Genomic DNA, 21,547 nt, shown 5'->3' with positions numbered 1-21,547 from the left:
GGGAATGGATAGTGACAAAAAAATCGTCCGTGTAAAGACTTTTAATTACACGAAATCACAACCTAATCCGAGCTCTTCAATATTTCCTGAGCATGCACCATGTGCCTCACTGAGCTAGGAGCAGCACGGGCCTTGCACTCACAGGGTGTCCATCCCAGAGTGGAGACAATTAACGAGCAACTGTAATCAAGCCTGAGCGTGCTCTGCTGGTGAGAGCATGGCTCTCGGGTTGTTCATGGCAGGGGTGCTGCCACCGGAAGTAGCATCCCCGTGGCAAGTGACAATCACAGGCTTCCTAGGGGTAGAATGGTTTTAACGTCCCTACTTAATACTTGGATGGGCAAACACCAATACAGAATACAACCTACTCCTTTGTTCCACTCAAGTTAGAAGCAGTTCCCACACCCAGGAAACCGCCCAAATAGAAACACTTGCCTCAAAAGGAGTTTTTCAACAATAAAAACTATCAATGGCATGTTTTCTGAACAGGAGCAAACTGGCACCCTTTTTCATTTTTTCTAAGATGCTGGCAACTATTTCTGCCCTGTTTGCTAAGGTTTTCATTAGAAAAAAAAATACAACACATACAACTTCTCTCTGATTAAAACATACTGCCTTTTGTGAATGATGAATTCAGACAAGTAAAGTATCTCTGTCTTTATTTTCCATCATAGTTGGTCATAAATCCTGCAACCCAGAAGTGATAATGTGCCTTGGCTTCATGTAATTGTGCTGGCTGGAGCTCTGAATGCTCATGTCTCCAGTTTTATTGTGCTGGGACAACAGACAACTCTTCCAAGTTGCTGATGGAGATGTTGGCGGTGGCCCAGCTCTCTAGGGTGATGATATTTGGATTGCCTTCTCTAAGGGATTGCTTTCCTCCTAGCCAGTGATTTGTCCCATGGCTCTGTGTCCATCCTTTCAAAGATCATAAAGAATGGAGAAATATTTCCCTTCCTTACCACCTAAAAGGGGGAAGTAGTCATGTTGAGGTTCAAAGCTTAGAAGAAATGAGTAATCTTAAATGCAGACACATTAATTCAATCACCTACCCCTCCCTTTCCTTCCTTCCTTCCTTCCTTCCTTCCTTCCTTCCTTCCTTCCTTCGTTCCTTCCTTCGTTCCTTCCTTCCATCCTTCCTTCTGCTTTCCTCTCTCCCTCCTTCATTCCCTCCCTCCCACATGCATTTATTGAATACTTTATATGTCCTGCACTATACTGGGTGTCATGAAAGTCCTAAAGAGGTTTCATGTTTTGACAAGGAAAAGACAACTATAATGGGGAGTTTGGGGAAGAGGACCAGCATTGGCAGTGTGTGTTAGAGTAGCATTAGCTGCTATAACAATAAACTTCAAAAAATTGGCTTAAAACAATAAACATTTATTTCTCACTCAGATAACAGTCCAAAGCAGATGTTCCTTATCTGTGGGACAAAAGATTCCAGTTTCCATCTTGAGGCTCAGCCTTGTTTTAGGTCTTCATAATCATTTCCAGTGCTCAGAGATAGTAGAGAGGCTACATCCACTCCTTAGAAACCCTCCTCCTACTCATTTTCCATTGATGGAAACTTGTCACATGACCTCAGCTGAAGGCAAAGGAGAGCTGCATTCCCACAGTATGGGAGGAAACAAAAAGTTTAGTGGACAGTTAACCACAAGGAGAATATGAATGAGTTCTCTTTCTGTTTTGAACAATAACTCTTTAGGTGGTGGGACATCATCTACGGAAAAGTCTGGTGAGCATACTTCTTAAGCTAGAAGTAGGGCAAGAAGATTTGCGTATCTAAAGGCCGAGTTACAAATAGATCCAACCTCCTATTTCAAAAATAAGAAAAAGTAGTATCATTTATGCCCCTCCTTTAGGAAGAAGGGGAAGGTTGCACTTTGCAAATCCCCCATCACAGTGTAATTTGGTTCATTTTCTTTTTTTGCTCCCCACCCCCCTCCTTTTTCCTTGAAGGGATCATAAAAATTAAGTCTAAAACAAATGCAGTTCTTCAGAGAGCAGGTTTGGCTGCCCTTTGCGATACCTAATTTACAAAGCTCCCTGTAATGGGCGTCTTCTTTCAGTCAGGGAAATGAGCCACTGCCTTTGGGAGGTGGGTTGCTAGCTTTCTTGCCTGAATCCCTCCATTCTTCTCCCAGCCTCAGTGAGCACAGTTTCTTTCCTTCCTAATGTAGTGGGGGATAAAATGAAAGGAAATTTGCCTTGATTCTGCAGTGAAACTTTCCAGTGTGAAGCACTTTGAAATACAAACTAATTAATAAATAGCTCTCTTCAAAAGCCATGAGGATTGCTGGTCTTATTGTTCACAGCTGAGAAGGCTGCCATTAAGACAGTTGGCCCCAGGCTGTGCACCTTCTGCGTGTTGGGAGAACTTTGAGGCACCAGCCCTGCCTGCTCTCAGATCGGCATGTGGCCTCTCTCGGGAATAATCCATTTTTATATGGGTTGTAGTTAACAGTGACTTCCTCAAGGACTCCACAGTGCCCCTGGCACTGGCTGTGCAATTAGTAATGTTCTTGTCACAAACTGCGAGTGACCCACTAAAGAGAAGAGAGGAAAAGTGACGGACTGGTTGGCCCCGGGTAACCTTTTGGGATTGAAGAAATCTTTTGCAATCATCAGCACTGTGCTAAACTGAGAATCAGAAAGATGAGAAGGATTTGTTTATATCTTCATGGTGATAAGACCTTGGGGCCAAAGTTCTTAACTGCCATTGCATAGAAGGAGAACTTGAGACCCAGAGAGATTGCTCCCTTCCCAAAGGCGGATCATTGGCAGGACTTTCATCCTGTCTTGGCTCACAGTGAAAATACTCCACGTACAAACTGTGACGAGTCCAATAAGAAAAAAAATGAGCACAAGTGGCATTACGTGTGAAGGTTTGCCTTGACCGCATCTTCTGTAAGGGAATAATAGGTCCTGAATTGTATCACAGATGTGTAATCACAAACTGGCCCTGTGGTAGTGAAATCTATAAGCAACCTGTGAGGCCCCAAATGCTTTGGCTGTACCCACAATTAACCCAGTCCTCTTTCAAAGGAAACAAAGACATTATGTTGTAGCTAATGTAATTCTAAATAATAGTATAGCATAGCAAAAAGCTCAGATAGCACTAAACATTATGTTCTCAATACAAATTAAACAAACAAACAAACAAAAATTAAAGCTGTCCTCTTTCAAAGACTCTATCATAGTTTGGTTATGAGGTATAGGGCCTGTCATTATAAACTGTTGGCTGTCAAATATAAGAGAAATACTTAGGATATAACCTAGATCCTGGTAGAATCTTTGTTTTTGCCTTCTTAAAGAAAGTAAATACTATGTATATACCGTATTTTTCCGTGTGTAAGATGCTATTTTTTTCTAAAGTCGTTAGACTGAAAATCGATCGGTGTCTTATACATGGAAGGAGGAAGCGACATGGGTGCGTAGCTGCCCATATCTTGTCCAACAGGCTTTCTCCAATCACCAGCCTTATTACTTATGTCAGCTGATGCCATATTGGAGGTGGAGAGTGTGAAGATGCAACAGGGCGTTCTGAGCCCATAAAGATGTTAAAAAATAAAAAGATAAATAGCCGTAAGCAATTGTCTTACTCTACAAAATTCAAACTGAATGTAATCAGCTATGCAAAAGAGCATGGAAATAGAGCTGCAGAGAGACAATTTGGACCTCCTCCCTCTGAGTGTATGATCAGACAGTGGAGAAAACAGGAAGAACAACTCCTTAAGATGCCCAAGAAGAAGAAGGCCTTAAGAGGAAAACCAGCAAAATGGGCAAACTTGGAGCAGAGGCTTAAGACTTGGATTATGGAGCAGCGCCAGAGTGGTTTATGTGTGTCAACCACGCTTATTCAATGTCAGGCAAGAATGTTTGCAAGCGAAATGAATATTGTTGATTTTACAGGAAAGGAAAAATGGTGCTTCAATTTCATGAGGCCATGAGAACACGAACAAAGTTAGCTCAGAAAATGCCACCAGTTTATGAGGATGATCGCACATATATAGGCAGTGACTCAGAAGACAGCAGTGATACAATAGAAGTTGAAGAAATTGATATGTCTGCAACTAATAGTGATGAAGAAGAGAGCAGTGATGCAACCGAGGCTGAATAAAGTGATATGCTGCATAATATCATAGTTCTGGTATGTAAACATTACTGCGGGAATTACTAAACAAAAATGTGTTCTGTTTTATGTTTAAAATATTGATTTCTTAATTTTGGGTTGGAAAAGTGGGGGGCGTCTTATACATGGGGGTGTATTATACATGAAAAAATATAGTAAGTGATGGAATGAATAGTCATGAATAAACCCAGCCAGAGTGCTCTGGGTTCATTTTCATTTGTGAGCACAGTGAGATTTGATGCCATAAAACGGCACTGTTCACCTTGAGAGGCATGGACCACATGTGGCTACTACAAATTGAAATGTGTTCTAAGTGTAAAGCACATGCTGGATTTTGAAATCTTAATGTGAAAATGAGATTTTACAATATCTCATTTTTTATGTTGATTACATGTTGAAATGCTAATATTCTGGATATACTGGTTAAATACAACATATTATTAAAGTGTAAGTTCACCTTTATTTACTTTTATAATGTGGTTACTGGAAAATTTAAAATTCCATATGTGGATCACAACTTTATATTTGAGAGTGCTTTTATAGAATTCTAGCCTTTTAAGAGCCTCCTAACTATGAAAGCTTATTCAACCTCTGAGTCCCCCAGACCACCAAAGCCTCCACTGGTAGCAACAGCTTCCTTCAGAATCCACAGGAAGGCATCAGTGTTCAAGCAAAAGAGTGTTTCCCAGCTTCTGAATGTGCCTTTATAATTTTATTTGAATATTAGAACAGATCTGAAAGGAAATAATTTTTTATATCTCTCCCCCTGGGCTAACTCCCACATGTCCTTCGAGATTCATTCCACATCACCGCCTCTTGAGAGCCCTTCCTCCCTCCCCACCCTCTAGCGGAATGGAGATGAGTCAGGTGCTCCTCTTCTGTGCTCCCACAGCCAGACTGTCATCGCTGGCTTGTCTCTTACCCCATTTCTAGAAATTCCTTAAGGTCAGAGACTGTCCTTCATTTTAATAGTTCCAGTACCTAGCACCGTGTCTGGAAACATTACACCAATATTTAAGGAATAATTGTTTAATTGAAGGATGAATGAATAAAAATAATTCGTTAGTTGACATTGTTATTTCAGAATTATTAGAAACAGGAGCTTAATTTAAGTTTGAGTCTTTCCAGAGAAATAAAGTGTGATGTCTGCCCCTTGGTTACCTCGCAGCATCCCTTGGTCGACTCTCTTTGGGTAAATGTGACTCTGCACCCCATAACCACAGCAAGTCTGGCGGTACCTGTGCTGCCCGAGAGCTCGGTGGACGCTGAGCAGCATTATTTAAGTTTTCATTCAAAACCTCCTGTAGGGGGACTTCTGTGCACCTGAAGTGCCTGTTCAAGAAGATCAACAAATGGCCGAAGACAGATATTTCAGCCAGAGGAAAGACTTATTACCTTACCATCAGTTTAATGAAAACAGAGGTGAAATACCAACCTGCACTAGATAAACAGCACACCAAGCCATCCATCACATTCAGCCACACTGAGCAGAACACCCTAACTGGTTTCACCTGACTTTCCTGCTTCACTCAGATGAGTACTCACAGCATCAGAGAGCTGGGACCTTTTCCCACCACTTTCTGTCAGAACAAAGACCTGCCCAGGAATTCTTTAGGCCATTCCCTCACACAGCCTAAATTCCCTTAGCCACAGACAGCAATAGCTTCTGAGGAATCCACTTCTTACCTCTGTGCTACTCAGCACCTCCAATAGCAACTCTTTCTCGGGACTAACCAATTGATAACTGGCATATCCATTCATTCACTATAAGCCTGCCCACTATATAAAAGGCACTCTGAGTACAGAGATACAAGGTCCCATCTTTTAGGAGCTCACAGTCTAGGAAAAAAAGATAGAAATCTTGAATATAGACATTACTTTGTTTTTTACATGTATCTTTCATTCTTCCTTAACAATATCATGTGAGGTAGAGAAAGTATTATTTGACTCACTTTTAAGAAGAGGAAACTATGGAGAGTAGAGAGTGCGTTAAATGGGTAAATGGGGTCAAAGGGCGCAAATTCCCAGGTATAAAATAAATAAGTCATGGGGATGTAATGTACATCATGGTGACTATAGTTAATAATACTGTAGTGAATATTCAAAAGCTGCTAAGAGAGTAGGTCTTAAATGTTCTCATCACAAGAATAAAATTATAACTGCGTGGTGATGGATGTTAACTAGACTTATTGTACTAACCATTTCAAAGTATATATGTGTATATATATATATATATATATACATATATACACACACACAAACACACATATATATATATATCAAAACATTATGCTGTACATCTGAAACTAATATAATTTATATGTCAATTATATTGCATAAAATAGAGGAAGCTATGACTTAGATATGTGGTATTACTCATAGGTAGAAGAAAACTAGAACTCTGAATTTCTTTTGAATGTGTCACTAGACTTCAGTATACCAACTCCAGCTCTATGGTTCCTCTTCCATTATGTGAGACTTCTTTGATTGTTTTCAGATTTCCTCTTTACTTCCAAAAATTTAAAAATCATCTTTCAGAAAAATATAATCCATTGTGGCCTTCATTGGCTGGTAATGATGTTGTCATCATGGACTCACAACCATGGAGTAAAATTCTTAAAGCAGGGACTATATTTATATCCCCTAGGTTTTGCAAGATGAGTACCACTTATGAGGGACTGCTGTGAATGCTTGACAATATCTCCGCAGTGTGAATGAAAGAAAGCAATGTTATTTCGTTAACAATGGCCTTTTGAGGAACATGTTCAAAGAGCTTTAGCACATTGTAAAATTGTGTTGCTATCTATTGATCTCTGAAATAAGGAATCATAGTAGAAACAAAATTTAATACTAAATATATTTGTGGAATGTTTATGATTTTATGGGTACAGAACATATGGTATCTCGTTTAATACTTACAGCAATCCCACAATATTTTAGTAAGCCCAATTATACAAATGAGGAAATAGAGGCATAGAACCTAGCCTAAAATATGCATTTAGTAAGTGGCGAAACTATTACTTGGGCCTATGTCATTTAAGGATATTCTGAGATGGTCATTTCTACTTAACTCACAATAAATCCTATGTAACAAAAGCCTAATATACTAAGTATCCGGTCGACCAGTTAGCTGTTTAACCAATCAAAGTGTAATATGCTAATGATAATGTTTAGGCCGCTCAACCACTTGCTATGACATGCACTGACCACCAGGGGCAGACGCTCCAACTGGTAGGTTAGCTTGCTGCTGAGGTGCTGCCAATCAGGACTGAGTGAGACTGGCCAGACACACCCTGGGGCCCTCCTGCAGTCCCTCCCTGGCTGGCCAATCTCCTGCATCTCTCCTCAGCCCCGATCGTGCACTGGTGGGGTCCTTCAGCCTGGCCTGCTCCCTCTTGCAATCCGGGACCCCTTGGGGGACGTCGGAGAGCTGGTTTCTGCCTGATCCTGCAGGCCAGGCTGAGGGACCCCATTGGTGCATGAATTTGTGCACCAGGCCTTTAGTAGAAAAATAAATGAAAGTGTTTACTATCCATAGTGGATGACATCCCTTTCCAGAGGCAGAATACCTTTTCTACTAACCACGGCAATGCTTTCCTGGTATTCCTTTATCTGAGAAGCTGGGCCATTATTCGGATATCTGCAAAGGGAGAGTGAATAATAGTGAAGGACGTTCTATGCAGATCATGGTAAGGACAGATAACACTTCAAGAGACATGTGCACACACACACACACACACAGGCATACACACATCTCTGATGACTGCACCAATTCTCCTCTTTGCCCCATCACCATCTCTCTGTATTGGCAGTTCTAGATGAATCACAAAACTCGGCCTCTCTGATCACTTATTTTGTGTCCTGTACATCTCATCTGAAGGCACATTCTTTCTTTAGCTTGGGCCATGCTGTGTTCCCAGAGTAAGTATATTTGCAAATCAGCTCCTTCATATGCTAATAAGTGTGACTTTTACAAAACAAACTGAGGGTGGTGATAAAGTTTCATGGTTTAAAAAACACATGTTTGAGAGAAATGCAAATGTGAACAAAGAGCAATGGGCACATTGGCCATCAAAAACAGTCCCAAACTAACTGGAGAAGCATTTTGCAGGACTGTGGTCCTAAGGCCACTGTCCTCTGAAATCACATTTCCCAAAGGGTAATGAAACATTTTGTCTCTTCAAATATGCATTTATTTAAGTAGCTTATTGCTTAGAGGTCAACTACTTGTCCTTTTTCCAAGCTTCTGAGAAACACCTATCACCTCCAAGTACCATCTGTCTTATTTATTTATTTCCGTTGCTTATAACACTTACACTCAATAGATGAATAAGCTTTTAAGCAGTAAGTTCATTTTACCAGAACCGTGTCTAACTGTATTAGCATCTCACCCACTATGGCTGTTCCATAAATGTCAGATGATAAGAAGAACTGGGATTTGGGACTTTTTTTCTGTGGTTGTGAATCTTGGAAGTAGTCCAGCTGTTGAGTCAAAGACAAACTTCACCTGTGCTGGTTCAGATCCATCATGTGTATGAAGTGGAAAGATAAGGTTACACCCAGTGAGGTGCTGAAACATGGGAAATCGAACCAACCCCAGGGCCACGTTAATTAAAGCAGAGCTCCGCCAAGCAGGGCTTATCAACAAGGCACCTAAGACTCCCCAAATGGGCATAGTTCAAGATCAAACCCAGCCAGCCCTTACCCATGGCTGACAGGCACCAGAGGCCCGTTTGAAGCACAACCTGAACTTTGCTGGCACCGGCCCAAATGTTTCCAATGGACTTTGATCATGTAGCTCTAAGTGCCGTAGGATTTCAGACCAAACTGAAGCTCAAGTGCCTCCACAAACAAGGACAAAAGGTGGAGATCAGAGAAAAGCAAGGACAGCCTCAACCTTCAATCACATGCCAAGGACATAACATTATGCTGAGAAGCAGCCATGCCTCGCGGAGTGTGCTCTGAGCCTCAGGTCAGAACAGAGGCATCACTCTCTCCCTCACAGATATTCTGTCTTTTCACATATGATGAAATTTCATATAATGAAGTTCTTGTGCATCAACAGCTTTGTGCATATCTATTTATTTCCCTAGTGAATGTATCCTCCCTGTGCCATATCATGTGCTATGGCAGTCACCTGGCCTCGATGCTGGAAAAATATGGAGATGGTTTTTCTTTATTATGTGGAGCTAAAATGAAGCCCTAGGCTTGGAAAGCTGTTCACATGACCAGAGTTTGCCTGTCTGGAAAAATACGGGGTGTCTATCCAGCCCTTATTTCTTGTGTACCTTTTCCTTAGGAGACTCCGCTCACGGGGTCCGGACAGCTGGCAGCCAGTGTTGAGAGAAGGAAAGCTGGTGTGTGCTGTGTGCTGACGAAGCGCAGGGTCGGGGAGCCTGTCAGTGGTGCTGAGTGACAGTCTGCACCGTTAGCCTGTGCAGATGTCCTGAACAGAGGGGTCTGTGTGGCCCACATAAGCTACGTATGAACTTAGGAGTCTGCAGCTATGGGGAGGTATTTCAGAAAAGGGATTCCTTCTGTTTGCATCCTCTTCCTGGCATGTCTGAAACTCCTTCTGTGTGCATGGAATAACTGTGTATTTCATTAATTATGGTGCTGTTACCTGGTGAAATACTTGAATTGTTCATTATACCAGCAGCAGGCAAAGAATAAGGTCTCGGAAGAACTGAATCCAAACAACAAAATCACAACAACGTTCCCTGTGGTTATTGTTAGGTCATGCCCTGCCCTACCTTTCTCTATGATGGTGGGTTTTAAAACAAAATTCTTCGGTAACTGAGGTTACCTGCGTTCATGTCTTTCACTTCCACCCATGATTCTCCTGCGAAGGCATGAACTGGGGTCATGTGCTCATTGCTTCGCACATGGCCCTTTAGCATTTTGCACAAGACCCCCTGGGGGTGTGTGCTTGATTGTGTTGGTATCTTTTTATTCAACAGCTTATGATAACTGAGCTTTGTTCCATGTTAATTCACTAGCATTGTTTAAAGTCATTAACATTGTCATTTAAAACAGTTTTTAAAGAAAAAAGGACACAGCCTCGTCTCTTTGGGTCTCCCAGTCTTTCACCAAAGTGCACATATTAAATAATAATCAGCGACAGCCCTATGCCCGCTTATTGATGTGCATGATTGATGTTCGTCCCTCACTGCCTTCCTCATGCTCTGACCTCAGGTCCTCCCTCTCTGCCTTGCCGCCTGCACTCTATCCCACTGACCTCAGCATGCTCCCGGGACACACCAGTCCGGGCCTGTGCACCTGCTGTTTCCTCAGTCCACCTGCTCTTCCCTGGGATCTGCATAGCCCCTCCCCCTGCACATGCACACACATCCCGCCAACCCCATACCAAACACTCTCTGTCTTCCTTCCAGGCTTTTTTTTTCCCCTCCTAAGCATTTATTGTTAGGCTATAAATATAGACATACTATATGTTTTATTTTCAGCTAGTTTTAGAGCTTGTCTCTCCAAGCAGAATGTAAGGTCAGAGAACTTTTGCTTGTTTTGCTCGCTGTTGCATTAGGGCCTGGCACATGGTGTTTAATAGGAAATGAATGGAATGAATGAATGAAGCCAGGCTTTGTGCTGGCCACTCATGATTAAGCCAATGGTTTCTCACTGTAAAAGTTTCTAGTCTCCTGGGAAAGACAGATATAAAGTAGGCAATTAAAGCAAAATATGCTTCTTGCAGGGAGCTGTGAGAGCGAATGGCAGAGGAGCCTAACCTGGTCTCCCTGCAGAAGTGATGTTTCAACTGGATTCTGAGCTTATGTGAAGGGCCGGAGACAAGAGAGAATGTGGTGAGTTCCAGGCAGCTGAAGCTGGGTTGTGAGAAGTGAAAAGGACCCAGAGGTGCAATGAAGCTGGTAGTGGTGGTGGGGTATCCCGACAACCTTGCGAGTAATCTACAGGAGATTTAGCAAGGGGTGGGGGGTGGGGGAGGGGGACAAGCAGGGGAAACCATCATGATCCTGAACAGCATTTTAAGCAGATTTGAGAGAAGCAAGATGAAAAGCTAAAATGAAGTAGACCTCAATGTGGGGAGACTGTCAAATCTGTCCCTGTGAGAACTGGCTGACTCTGAACAAGCAGAACTAGTCATCACAGAGAATGCAAATGAAACCATTTCTTGGGATCCTCGAAGTTCTAGGAACATACCGAGACCGTTCCTGCCTCGGCATTTCCACCCACTATGTTCCCTTTACTGGAAATGCTCTCATCCATCCAAAGCCGCCCACCTTCCCACACACAGTCGGCCCACCTCTTCTGGAGAACCTTCCTCAGAAGTTCTTTCCGTCCTCCCTGCTCCATCTTTCCTTTGATCTTCTAAAGCACCAACGTACACAGCACACAGTTTAGTTCTTAATGGTCTACTTTCCTGAGTAAACTAACATGTTATTCCCCAAAGCAGAACGTCCTCTCTTTGCAAACAAGGACTCTGCATCCTACCCACCCTCTCCCCACCTACCTAGAGAAAGGATTCCAAAATGTACCAATTGATTTAGGCCCAGATGATTGAATATACTACATTGATATTTTGCAATCTTAGAATGACTCTTTAAAGAGCCTTACTTTATAAATGAGAACATCTAGGCATATGTAGGTCGACAGAGAAAACCAGGGGGAATAACTATGCTTTGGAGTTACTATCTGGCTATAATTTAGTTGAATAAACTAAAGAAAAGAAAAAAGAAAAAATGGAAAGCCCTGTAAGATGGTGATCATTTGTAAAGAATAAAGGCAGAATACCCAAAATTTAAAGGCAAATATAAAATATAGCCCCAAATTAGGCAATTGCCACAAGAATAGCCAGCAGATCCTGAAAACTAAAATTCAATGACATTTGGCCAATGGTATAAACAACTCCAAACCTTAGTATGATCAGTATTGCTACTTAAAGTAATGAAGTAAAATATGCAGAAATAGCCCTATTTTTAGAGTACAGTGTATTTCTTCCTGTTGTTGTTACTGAGAATAATATGAACAGATTAATGAATGATTGCTTCATTCATGTATTTTTCTATGTGCCTTTTCATCAATTCTCAAGGACCAGTGAATGGATCAACATAAAATAGTGTGGTGTCTCTTGACTTCAGTTACAAAATCTCAGTATAGTGCAATAAACGATCTTTTGTGAAGATCTGGTGATATTTTACTGAGGCCTTATTGGGAGAAACAACAATGAATGGGCTAACCATTGCTGATCTCAATCAAGCAGTTTGTCAGACTGTTACAACATGGTCATACATAAGAGTGATCACAGGTTCTCGGTTGCCTTTCCTCTGCAGCAATTAGCCCAAGATTGTTTTATCAGTTACAACATGATGGGATGCCAATCACAGAGCTCCAGTTACAGGTATGTCAGCATTTCTATTCTCGGCTCTTATATTCAAGAGCTTATAAAACTAATCGTGGAATGAATCTTTGCATATCAAAGCTACTTCCCAGAAGAATTTCTTATTAGAAAAATTCCATATGCTTTGTTATTCTTATGCTACCCATAGGCCCCTAAAATCGATTAACAAATCCTCTTCCCTTATTTGTTTTTCTTCCTTCTCTGAGGAAATTGTGTACTTCAAGGCCTTTGGGTCAGTTTTTAGCCTGACTTGTCTAATAAAGGTTATCATTTGGAGTAAAAAGAATGAAGTCCTTTTGTACTATACAAAAATACTTTCCGTCGGGTTGCTATGGGAGGAGGGAAGGTTGGCTAACACTGAAATCTCAAGTTTGAGTTCTGAGTGTAAATGAGATGCTCGTATTACAACATGCATTTAGATGCTCTCTCTTTTTGAAAGATCTTTTAAGTTTTAGGTAATGAACAATGGTGAGATCAAAGATTTAATCTGTTTCTGCCTTGAAACTCCAGTAATAATTTACTGGCAGATGCTTTATGAATATTAGGCCATTTAAAATTTACCCTAACTCTACAAAGAGGCATTACTGCCTTAGCTTCATAAATGTTATACATGAAGAAACCAAGGCTCAGACCAGTTAAGTAACTTGCCAGAGGTCACAAGTGAAGTGGGAACAAAACCCCAGGCCATGGGCAGAGGTTAAATTTTGGGGTATTCTCTATAATCATAACAGAGGTTAAGCCATGCTAAAAAGTACCAGTACTTACGTGAAACAAACTACTGCCAGTTAAGTACTGTAAACTCTAAAGGGCTTACTTCTGCTGACATACAGTAAGTGTTTGAATGGCAACTGCTAGGACTCCACAGGGCTGGGCTTAAATAAAAAAAATGCAAGCAGCCCCTCCATTTAGCATGCCCATGCTTGCCCACATCATGGAAATTTTGGCAATTTCTTTAGTTGTCTTCAATGCATTCAGAAAGTTTACCATGAGAGTTAACTGACTGTGAGGGCTAGCAGGCAGCATTGACTCAAAGCTAGAAACGCTCTTGTTCTCAAAGGACCCTATCTGGGACCTGGCCAAAGCTGGGCTAAGGGGTGGTGGGTTACCTCACGTAAGAATTCCATATTCCTATTACCTAACTTGTCCTCAAACAGTTGCTAGCTACTAAAGTTTCGTTTTCATCAGATCTACTCCAATATTTAGTAATCAAAGTCCAGTGTTTCACATTTTTAAAAATCACTTTTTTTAAACTTTAATTTGAGGAGAAAGGAAGGAAAAAACTTTTTATAACTTTAATTGGAGGAGAAAGGAAGGAAAAAACACAAGAGGAAGAAAAGGGAAAAGGAGGGAGAAGAGGCAAGATGTAATATGTGTTTAAAAAAAAAGGGACCTCAGATGCTCAGATACCCCAAATCTGTTACTATCTTTCATCTTTTTTATATTGTATCTTTTTTTTAAATCCTCTCATGAGGATATGCTTGGGTTTTTTACTGATTTTTTCCCCGAGAGAGACATTGATCAGGTGCCCCCATAAGTGCCCTGACCAGGAATTGAACCCGAGATGACACTCCAGCCAACTGAGCCACCCAGCCAGGGCTATGGTGTATCTATTTTTATCACAAACCCAACAGGCAAAGACAAAGTCAGCTTCACTATTTGACATGGAGCCTGCTGCAATATTGATGATATATTGATCATGATTATAAGTTTCCCTGTTATCATTATATGAATGTTATTTTAGAAACTTTAATAAGTTGCTTGAGCATTTAAGATGAATGGTTTAAAAGTCTAAATTCATATTCATGCCAAATATGTGGGACATATTTTTCATAATTGTTCTTGTCTCTTGGGTCAGTAGTACAGTCTATAATCATCATAAAATTTCATTCTTAATTCTTTTTAATTTATCATAAGGAAAATATGGATGCTTATTACCCAATTAAAATATTCCTGATGCTTTAAAGGTAGACATGGGGATTTTGGAGTTTCACTGAAGACAATTAAAAAAAAAGAAAGAGCAGCTGCGTAACTTCAAAGCATTTTGAGTGCTCTGAGTTTGCGGAGAGATTCAGCTGTTCAGTACTATTTCCAACTGTCTTGTTCTCATATCATCTGTGATATAATCAAGGAAAAATTGGCCCATTTTCCCCATGTGAAAGGTGCAAGAATATCTTAACTAGAGATAGAATTTTCATTTGGTAACCATAGAATCCATTCTGATACTTTCACATACTTGGCTTACAGTTGCCAAGAGCAGGGATGAGGGAGATCACCAGAAACCTGAATTAAATGCATGAACCTGAATTCTCTCTCCTTGGCTGGACACAGCACCACTTGCTTTGTGAGCAACACAAGAGGTGTGCCGTTTGGATGGAAGCTTGGAAGGTGATATGTTTTTCTTGATGATCTCCATGCTACTATCTAGAAAGCAGCCCAGGAGGGCAGACTCTGTCACAATGGCTACAATTTCTTCCAGAGAAATTATGGAGCAAAGTGTCTAATATCCACAAAAAGAAAATGCCATATCATCGTAATTGCATTCTAATTCATTAGGAAAGGATCACATACGTACAGAATTTAGCCCCATGCCCTTCCTTTGGCATCCTCAATTTCTCTCTACTTTATTTTCTATTTATTCATGATCTTATTTGATCATGACCTTAAACCAGAACTGAGTTTAAATCTTTTTTTCATTTCCTCCCCCTCACTTATCAGAATATTTTAATTTCATAAACACACGAGTCCAGTTCTCTGAAAGGACCCTCCTCCCCCAACTCATAAGCTTCTAAATGTTTACTTAATATTAAGGTGAACACACGCTTGGGGAGGGGTGCTGTGAAGATGCCTTATTTGTGCCCAGGCTTTCACTTAGCGAACCCCTTTGAAAGAGAATGAGCCTTGGCAGTAATCAGGTGGTGGATGTGTTAAAGGCTAAAACACAAATAGCTTTAAGTTGTAGGGTGGGTTAGTGTTGACAAAGAGGTTTGGCACACATTGGATTATTTGGTAAAAATAAACACACTTACAGTTCCTAGAAATATTTCACAGTTGTCTCCTAACATTGTTCATTTGTGAATGACGTTTTCTTATTAAATAGGCAAAATTTCACTAGAAATATTTAACTGTAGGATCCACATCATAAAAGGTGATGAAACAGTATGCACTCCTAAGTAAGAATAATACACATTTTTTAAAGCACATTGGAATGCAGATCATCACCTCCATGGGCCTCACCCACTGTGGCACATTTGACACCAGCTGTTATGTTTTTGTTTTTTTTAAAAATTGTTTAAAGTATTACAAATAGTAGTATATATGTCTCCTTTTCCCCCTTAACCCCCCCCCCCAGCCTCCCCTAACCCCCAGCACATGCCCTCCTCCTGCCCCTCCCAGTGTCTTGTGTCCATTGGTTATGCTTATATGCATACAAGTCCTTATGTTTTGCGCTAGCACGAGACTCTCCTGCCTGAGCACTACTTACTCCTGTTCTCAGAAGCTCTGAGTTTTGATATATGGCTCCTCATTAAGACGGCTTACCTCCTATGGCTTCACCCAGGTGAGTGCATGGCTCCGGGCTCTTCTTGCAGGCTCTGACCTAGAGGAATGGAGCCGGGAATACGGGGTCTGCAGGCACCGACTTGTAAGGAAAGCCTCCCAGCTGCAGGTAGCACTGCCTCCAGTGAGCTCGGGAACTCGAGCCAGGAAACATGGAGTCACAGTCTTTCAAAGTAGAAGCGGAGCCCCAACTTTAGCGAGGCCATCCAAACAGGTGGCAAACTGCTGTACTTCAAAGGCAGGAAATCCCTTCAAACCTTAAATTGTATGGACACAAAACGACCTACATTCAGGAAAACAGGGAGCCAGTAATTGAGCGTCATGTTTGTTCTAGTTTAATGAAGCGTGTTTGGTGGATATTAACTGATCCTAAAGATTCCTGCTCAAAGTGGAGGCAGCCTTTTCCACCAGAAACCCACGTTTTCAAGATCTTACTGTAAGAAGTCGCTTGAGTTGACATCATACTGCAGTTGCCATGCCTCTCTCTGAGGCCAGTTTTCACCCTTAAAAAGTAGTCTGGTTTAAAATTACAGTTACTCAGAGCGCTTAAAAAACTCTATGGAAATAGTTTAATGTCCTCCTGAACATCAAAACTGAGGGCAGGCGTCCACCTACAGTGCAGCCTTGGGAAGTGAACAGATGGACTGCTTTAGGTTCCAAAGGCTGCCTGGGAGCTTCCCAGTGTCAAGGCACAGGACTCCCCGATAGTGTTTCCCGGCTCAGAATGCAAAGCCCACGTGGATTTCTCGCCAATCCTCGAACGCACTTTGGGCCATAGCTGTAGCAGTTTGAACCATGTGAGTACAAGTACTAAATTCTTGCCCAATTATCTCAGAATAAAAGGAGGGCTGGGGGTAGGGAATGGCTGAAGGGGGCAGAGATATGGTGTGTGTCATTTTCTCGCTGTAGGGCCTCTTTAGCATTCAAAAGAATTACTGTAACATGGGGAAGGGGAAGGAAATGGGTGGGTGAAAGTCAACCCCATCTTCGAACACAAAAGTTGTCCTTCCCTGTTAACATTTCAAAAAGCAAAAATCCAAAAAGGTAGAGATTGGAAAATTCCTGGGGAACCAAAAAGCTTAACCTACATTCCATAGTTTTTATCAACTGCAGCCTCTCTGAGCAAGGAGGTCAAAGTTAACTCTGCTGCCCCGCTCACGAAGCAAGGCAACTTGTTTGGTATGAATAGCTATAAACTGTTTGCAAGTTTCCTAAATCAGGCACTCGGGATGAATTATGAATGGAATTAGCCAGCTTGACTTGGAATTTCCTCACTTTTACTGGTCTTTAAACAAGATTTTTATGCATTCATATGTAATCAATGGGACCAACACATGAAATGGCTCTTAACATAAAACACTCTGTTTTAGAGTGATTTTGCAGTTAAGGAAACTTAAATATGAACTTCTAATGTGGAAAAGGTAGTTTTTAACATACTGCTTTAAAACTGACTGGAAAACTGATGAGCTGGCCACAAGATTTCTGTCAGAAAGTGAAATTAAGTTTATATTTTAAAATATAATTTTAAATGCTTGCTTCTTTCATGAAGCCAATCTGCTTCTCATATCCTTATTCTTAGTCACCTTAAAAATACATAAATTTGGTATCTGGTTATTGAGTTTTTAAGTTGCAGGGCAGAATAATTTAGATATTCATAACTACAGAGAGCACAAGGAAAACCTTCCTTAGTGCAAAACTACCTTTAAAATTACCCTTCAAACGAGTGAACGCTGCAAGCACACCTCCGGATTTAATTTTGGCTATTAGCTATTTCACATTTTAATACATATTCTTCCATATAAAACTTGCACTGTCTTAAAATTTCCCTTACACTGGCATGTCCAAATAAATTGATTTCAATAGAAGTTTATTGATCGCAATAAAAATTATGCAATCAGGATCAATGCCAAGTTTTGGAGAGAAAAATGAACTTGGATTCTTTTTTACTCCAACAAGGTACATGTTCAAATTTATCCCATGAAAATATAAAAGAAGATTAAAATAAAACATTTCTTAACTGCTTATGCTGAAGGTAAAACAAAACCAATTCCAATAATGCTTTTCTCATATAGCTAATGTAACAAAATATTTGGGAGATTTAATTTTTAAAAGAAAGGTTCTAATTAAAGTACACATAAAAATTTCAAAGTGTGAAAAGCAGTTGAAAAAAAATACTTTTCAGTCACTTAGAATAAATTACTTGCACATTTTAATGGTCTTGTAGATTTCATTCAGTAGTAAAATGTTTTTACAAACTTCTTGCCTTTCATGTACTTCAAACATATAAAGGGTTGAGAATATTATTTTTTCTTTATAACACATTCAAAAGTATCTACCATCTTGACAGACTTTTATTATGGTAATAATTTTCTAGTATTTCTACAGAATATAAAATAGTTTCTGATTTTGTTTAAGAGAGAGAATAGTGTGGGATAACCCCTTTAAAACATGTTTTTGTATTCATTTAAAATGTATTAATTCCCAAGTTTCTTTACAAAAACCTTTGTTATTATAACAGTATATAGACTGCATTTATAGGTTTGGAAATCCTCTTCCCTCCACTAAACCCCTTGGATAAGGTTGCACTAATCTTGAGTAAAATTTTTTAAATTACTTACAGCAATCATATATCTACCTAAAGAGAGTTAAAAATTCTAGTCATGGTGTTATTTTGAATAGTTAGGAAAATATTTTTTCTGAAGGACAGATGAACTTCAAGCTGAAATGTAAACACAGAGCAAAATAATACAAGTATAAAAATTTCTCTTAAACTTCATAAATCGATGAAGAAATGTTTATCATAAAATTTTAAATAAAAAACTTTTGAGAAAAACCCATGTAGGCAAACCTTTGCTTCTGTACTCTCATAAACATGCGTGCCCTTCATTTTCAAAGGCAGCACTGGCCCACAACACTCCCAACAGCCATCTGCAGGGAATGGCTCAAAAACGAGTTACCATGGGCATGTAATCTGTACCTTCCCCCAGGCAGGCACACTGAGTTGAAAAGGACTTTTATTATTTAGATACATTCCTTTTAATTCTGTTTTTATTAGCTTTCAAAGCCTTTGATAGGAAATGTCAGAGCACATTTAAATTGACTTGATTTTTTGATTTTGATGTTCCAGGCCAGGCTTTTTTCAAATTCAGTACTTTGCAAGTGACAATAAAGTACACTTGTTAAAGTACACTTTTTCCCCCAGATAACATTACCAAAAAAAATCTAAATGATGAAACTATAATTCCCACTGTAAATTAATTATATTTATTTTAGGCTACAAGTGTCAAGTGAACATTGCTTATCAAAGTATTCTTGGGTGCTCCATTTGCCTTGAACATTACCTTGCACATAAAAACCAAATGCTCTTGCCATCTGGAAAATTAAAAATACAAGGCATCCTAGCCTCGTAACCTGTGGGAGCCTCTAGGAAGCTGGAGAATCTTAGGTGGGAACTTTAACTTACCTTTTCTGGGCTTCAGCAACAGGTTTACTTAAAAATACCTCCTTTCTAGTAAAAGTTAGCTAATTCTTAAATGCAGCTTAAAACCTTAGACATCCCCGAGGAGAAATGAAACCACAGAATGTGTCACTGCCCATTTATTTCCTATTTCACTAACTCCTAATTAATTCACTGTTAATATCGACTCCCCCGAAGGTCGCGTTTGCATCATCTTGGAACTGCAAACAAGACGTGGCCCGTTGATGATGGTAGCTAAAAAGCACCCATCTTTCATTGGGCGCTGCCATCGACATCCTTCTCTCTAGGAGACAAATACTTTTCAGAGCTCGCACCCCTCTTTACAAACCTGCGGGGGGAGGGGGAGGCAAGACTGTGGTGGGAGCTGCTTCCCTTCAGCAAAGCGAGGCGGGCTGCAAAGGCGCGGCTGCGTGTTCCAGCAATTTCCTGCCCATTCCAGGTTCCACTCGGAGCAGCGTGGGGAGGAAGTCCAACTTCTTTTCCAGGCGGAGCCTCCACGTTGGCCTTGGGGGGCGCCCCGGCCGTGGGTGCGGACGGGGGAAGAGGAGGGGCGCGATCGGGGTTCCCGTCCGGTCCGTGCGCCTCGGTTTACGCCCCAGGCCGGCGGCCCAGCGCGGCCGGGAGGGTGACGGAGTGGGGTCCCGGGGACCAGCGGGGCCCAGCAGGGAGAACTCGCTCCCAGAGCCGCGGGCTCCGACGCGGGGATGCACTTGAACCCGCGGCGAGGCCGGCGACCCGCGTTCTGAGCGCCCCCGCGCTCCTCCGGGCGGAGCTGGACTTGGGTCTCGCGCGCTCCTGGGCCTCCCTCGGCGGAGCAGCCAGGCCGGGGCGCTGGGCCGGGGGGACCCCCACCCCACCCTCCGGGTTCGCACCGACGGGGGCAGTGCATCCGTCCCCGGCACTCGAGTCTCCGAAAGCGGAGACCCAGGGCCGCCTGCGGCAAAGCTCGACTTACACTTCATTTTCCGATTTGAAAAAAAATGTTGCAGGAGAGGAGGGGAAAAAAAGAAAAAGAACTGTAAATATTATTTCGGGGGGATGTGGGGGGGCGAGGACAGGCGAGCGCGGCGCCCCGGCGGGCATTCCCGGTCTCGCAGCGCACCCTAGCGGACGCCCTCCCCGCGCCGCTCCCCGGTTCATCCCAACCTGCAATATATCATTTCTGCCCAAGTATTGACAATCGGTGTGTGCGACACCAGTACCCCGGACCTCTTGTCTGTAACCAGCACATTTATTCCCATTTAGGGAGAAAAATCCGAATTAAATCCCCGTGACCCGGGTTGGGTTACAGTGTCATTTCCCCTGGATCCTCTTTTAAATCCACTCCACACTGCTTCTCTATTACATGCTAATTTAATTTTACTGGGGACGATATTTTCAGCATTTGCTGAGGACAGTAAATTTTGTAGTTTATGTTATTTCACTTTTTATGACTTTTTAACACTTAATAAAATTTTATTAGAGCACTTTTGTGTTTACAAGGCCACAAAACTCTTGGCAGGTTGTCAGAAGTCCTTTTTATTATGATCCTACTGATATACTGCGAGTAATGAAATAATCATGTCCAGAAATGTATCAAAGGCCAGAGGGATTATCCCACTTAATAGCTCCACAGATACGCCCAGAAGAATGCGGACACGCGGCGGGACGCGCTGAGAGGCGCGGGAGGAAGGAGGCAGCCCCCCGCTCCCTTCTTCACCATCTCGGCTGCTTTCTTAAAAGGACACATGCAGGGTCATGTGACTTTCCGCGGTCTCAATAAAAGCAAAATTATTCCATTGCAAAATGTGCTTTTCTTTTTATTCTCCTTGTGTGGGCATTTAAGACTGTGCTAGTGGCGGTGGGGCTGGCCCAGCGTATCCGTGTCAGTCACTTTCTTCTCATTTCTAAGTGTACTTTTGCGGCATTTCAGCGGCGGGCGGTGACATTGGTGTTGATCAGTGCGGTTCTCCAGCCCACACTGAGTGAAGGCACTGGGAGGGGACCAGGAAGGCAGGAGGTGTTTTAA

The 21,547-nt window shown here is 41.6% G+C and overlaps 1 long non-coding RNA gene across 3 annotated transcripts; it reads right to left on the bottom strand.

Annotated features, from left to right (window-relative positions):
- Positions 1-1,373: 1,373 nt before the first annotated feature.
- Positions 1,374-20,099, bottom strand: LOC139015638 (uncharacterized). 3 transcript variants are annotated; one of them, XR_011472472.1, is made up of 4 exons: positions 19,525-20,099; positions 16,044-16,318; positions 7,702-7,772; positions 1,374-1,602 (listed from the first exon to the last, which is right to left on the bottom strand). It is a non-coding gene; the product is annotated as an uncharacterized lncRNA (long non-coding RNA). The 3 variants fall into 3 exon arrangements; XR_011472474.1 differs by having other exon boundaries at positions 19,868-20,099; XR_011472473.1 differs by lacking the exon at positions 7,702-7,772.
- Positions 20,100-21,547: the final 1,448 nt, after the last annotated feature.

Source organism: Myotis yumanensis, unplaced genomic scaffold (genome assembly GCF_028538775.1).
Source record: "Myotis yumanensis isolate MYYU_CA2020_CCGP unplaced genomic scaffold, mMyoYum1.0.hap1 SCAF_8, whole genome shotgun sequence".
Taxonomy (NCBI): domain Eukaryota; kingdom Metazoa; phylum Chordata; class Mammalia; order Chiroptera; family Vespertilionidae; genus Myotis; species Myotis yumanensis.
Note: the sequence above shows the minus strand (reverse complement) of the source record. Positions and strands in the feature narration are given on the sequence as shown.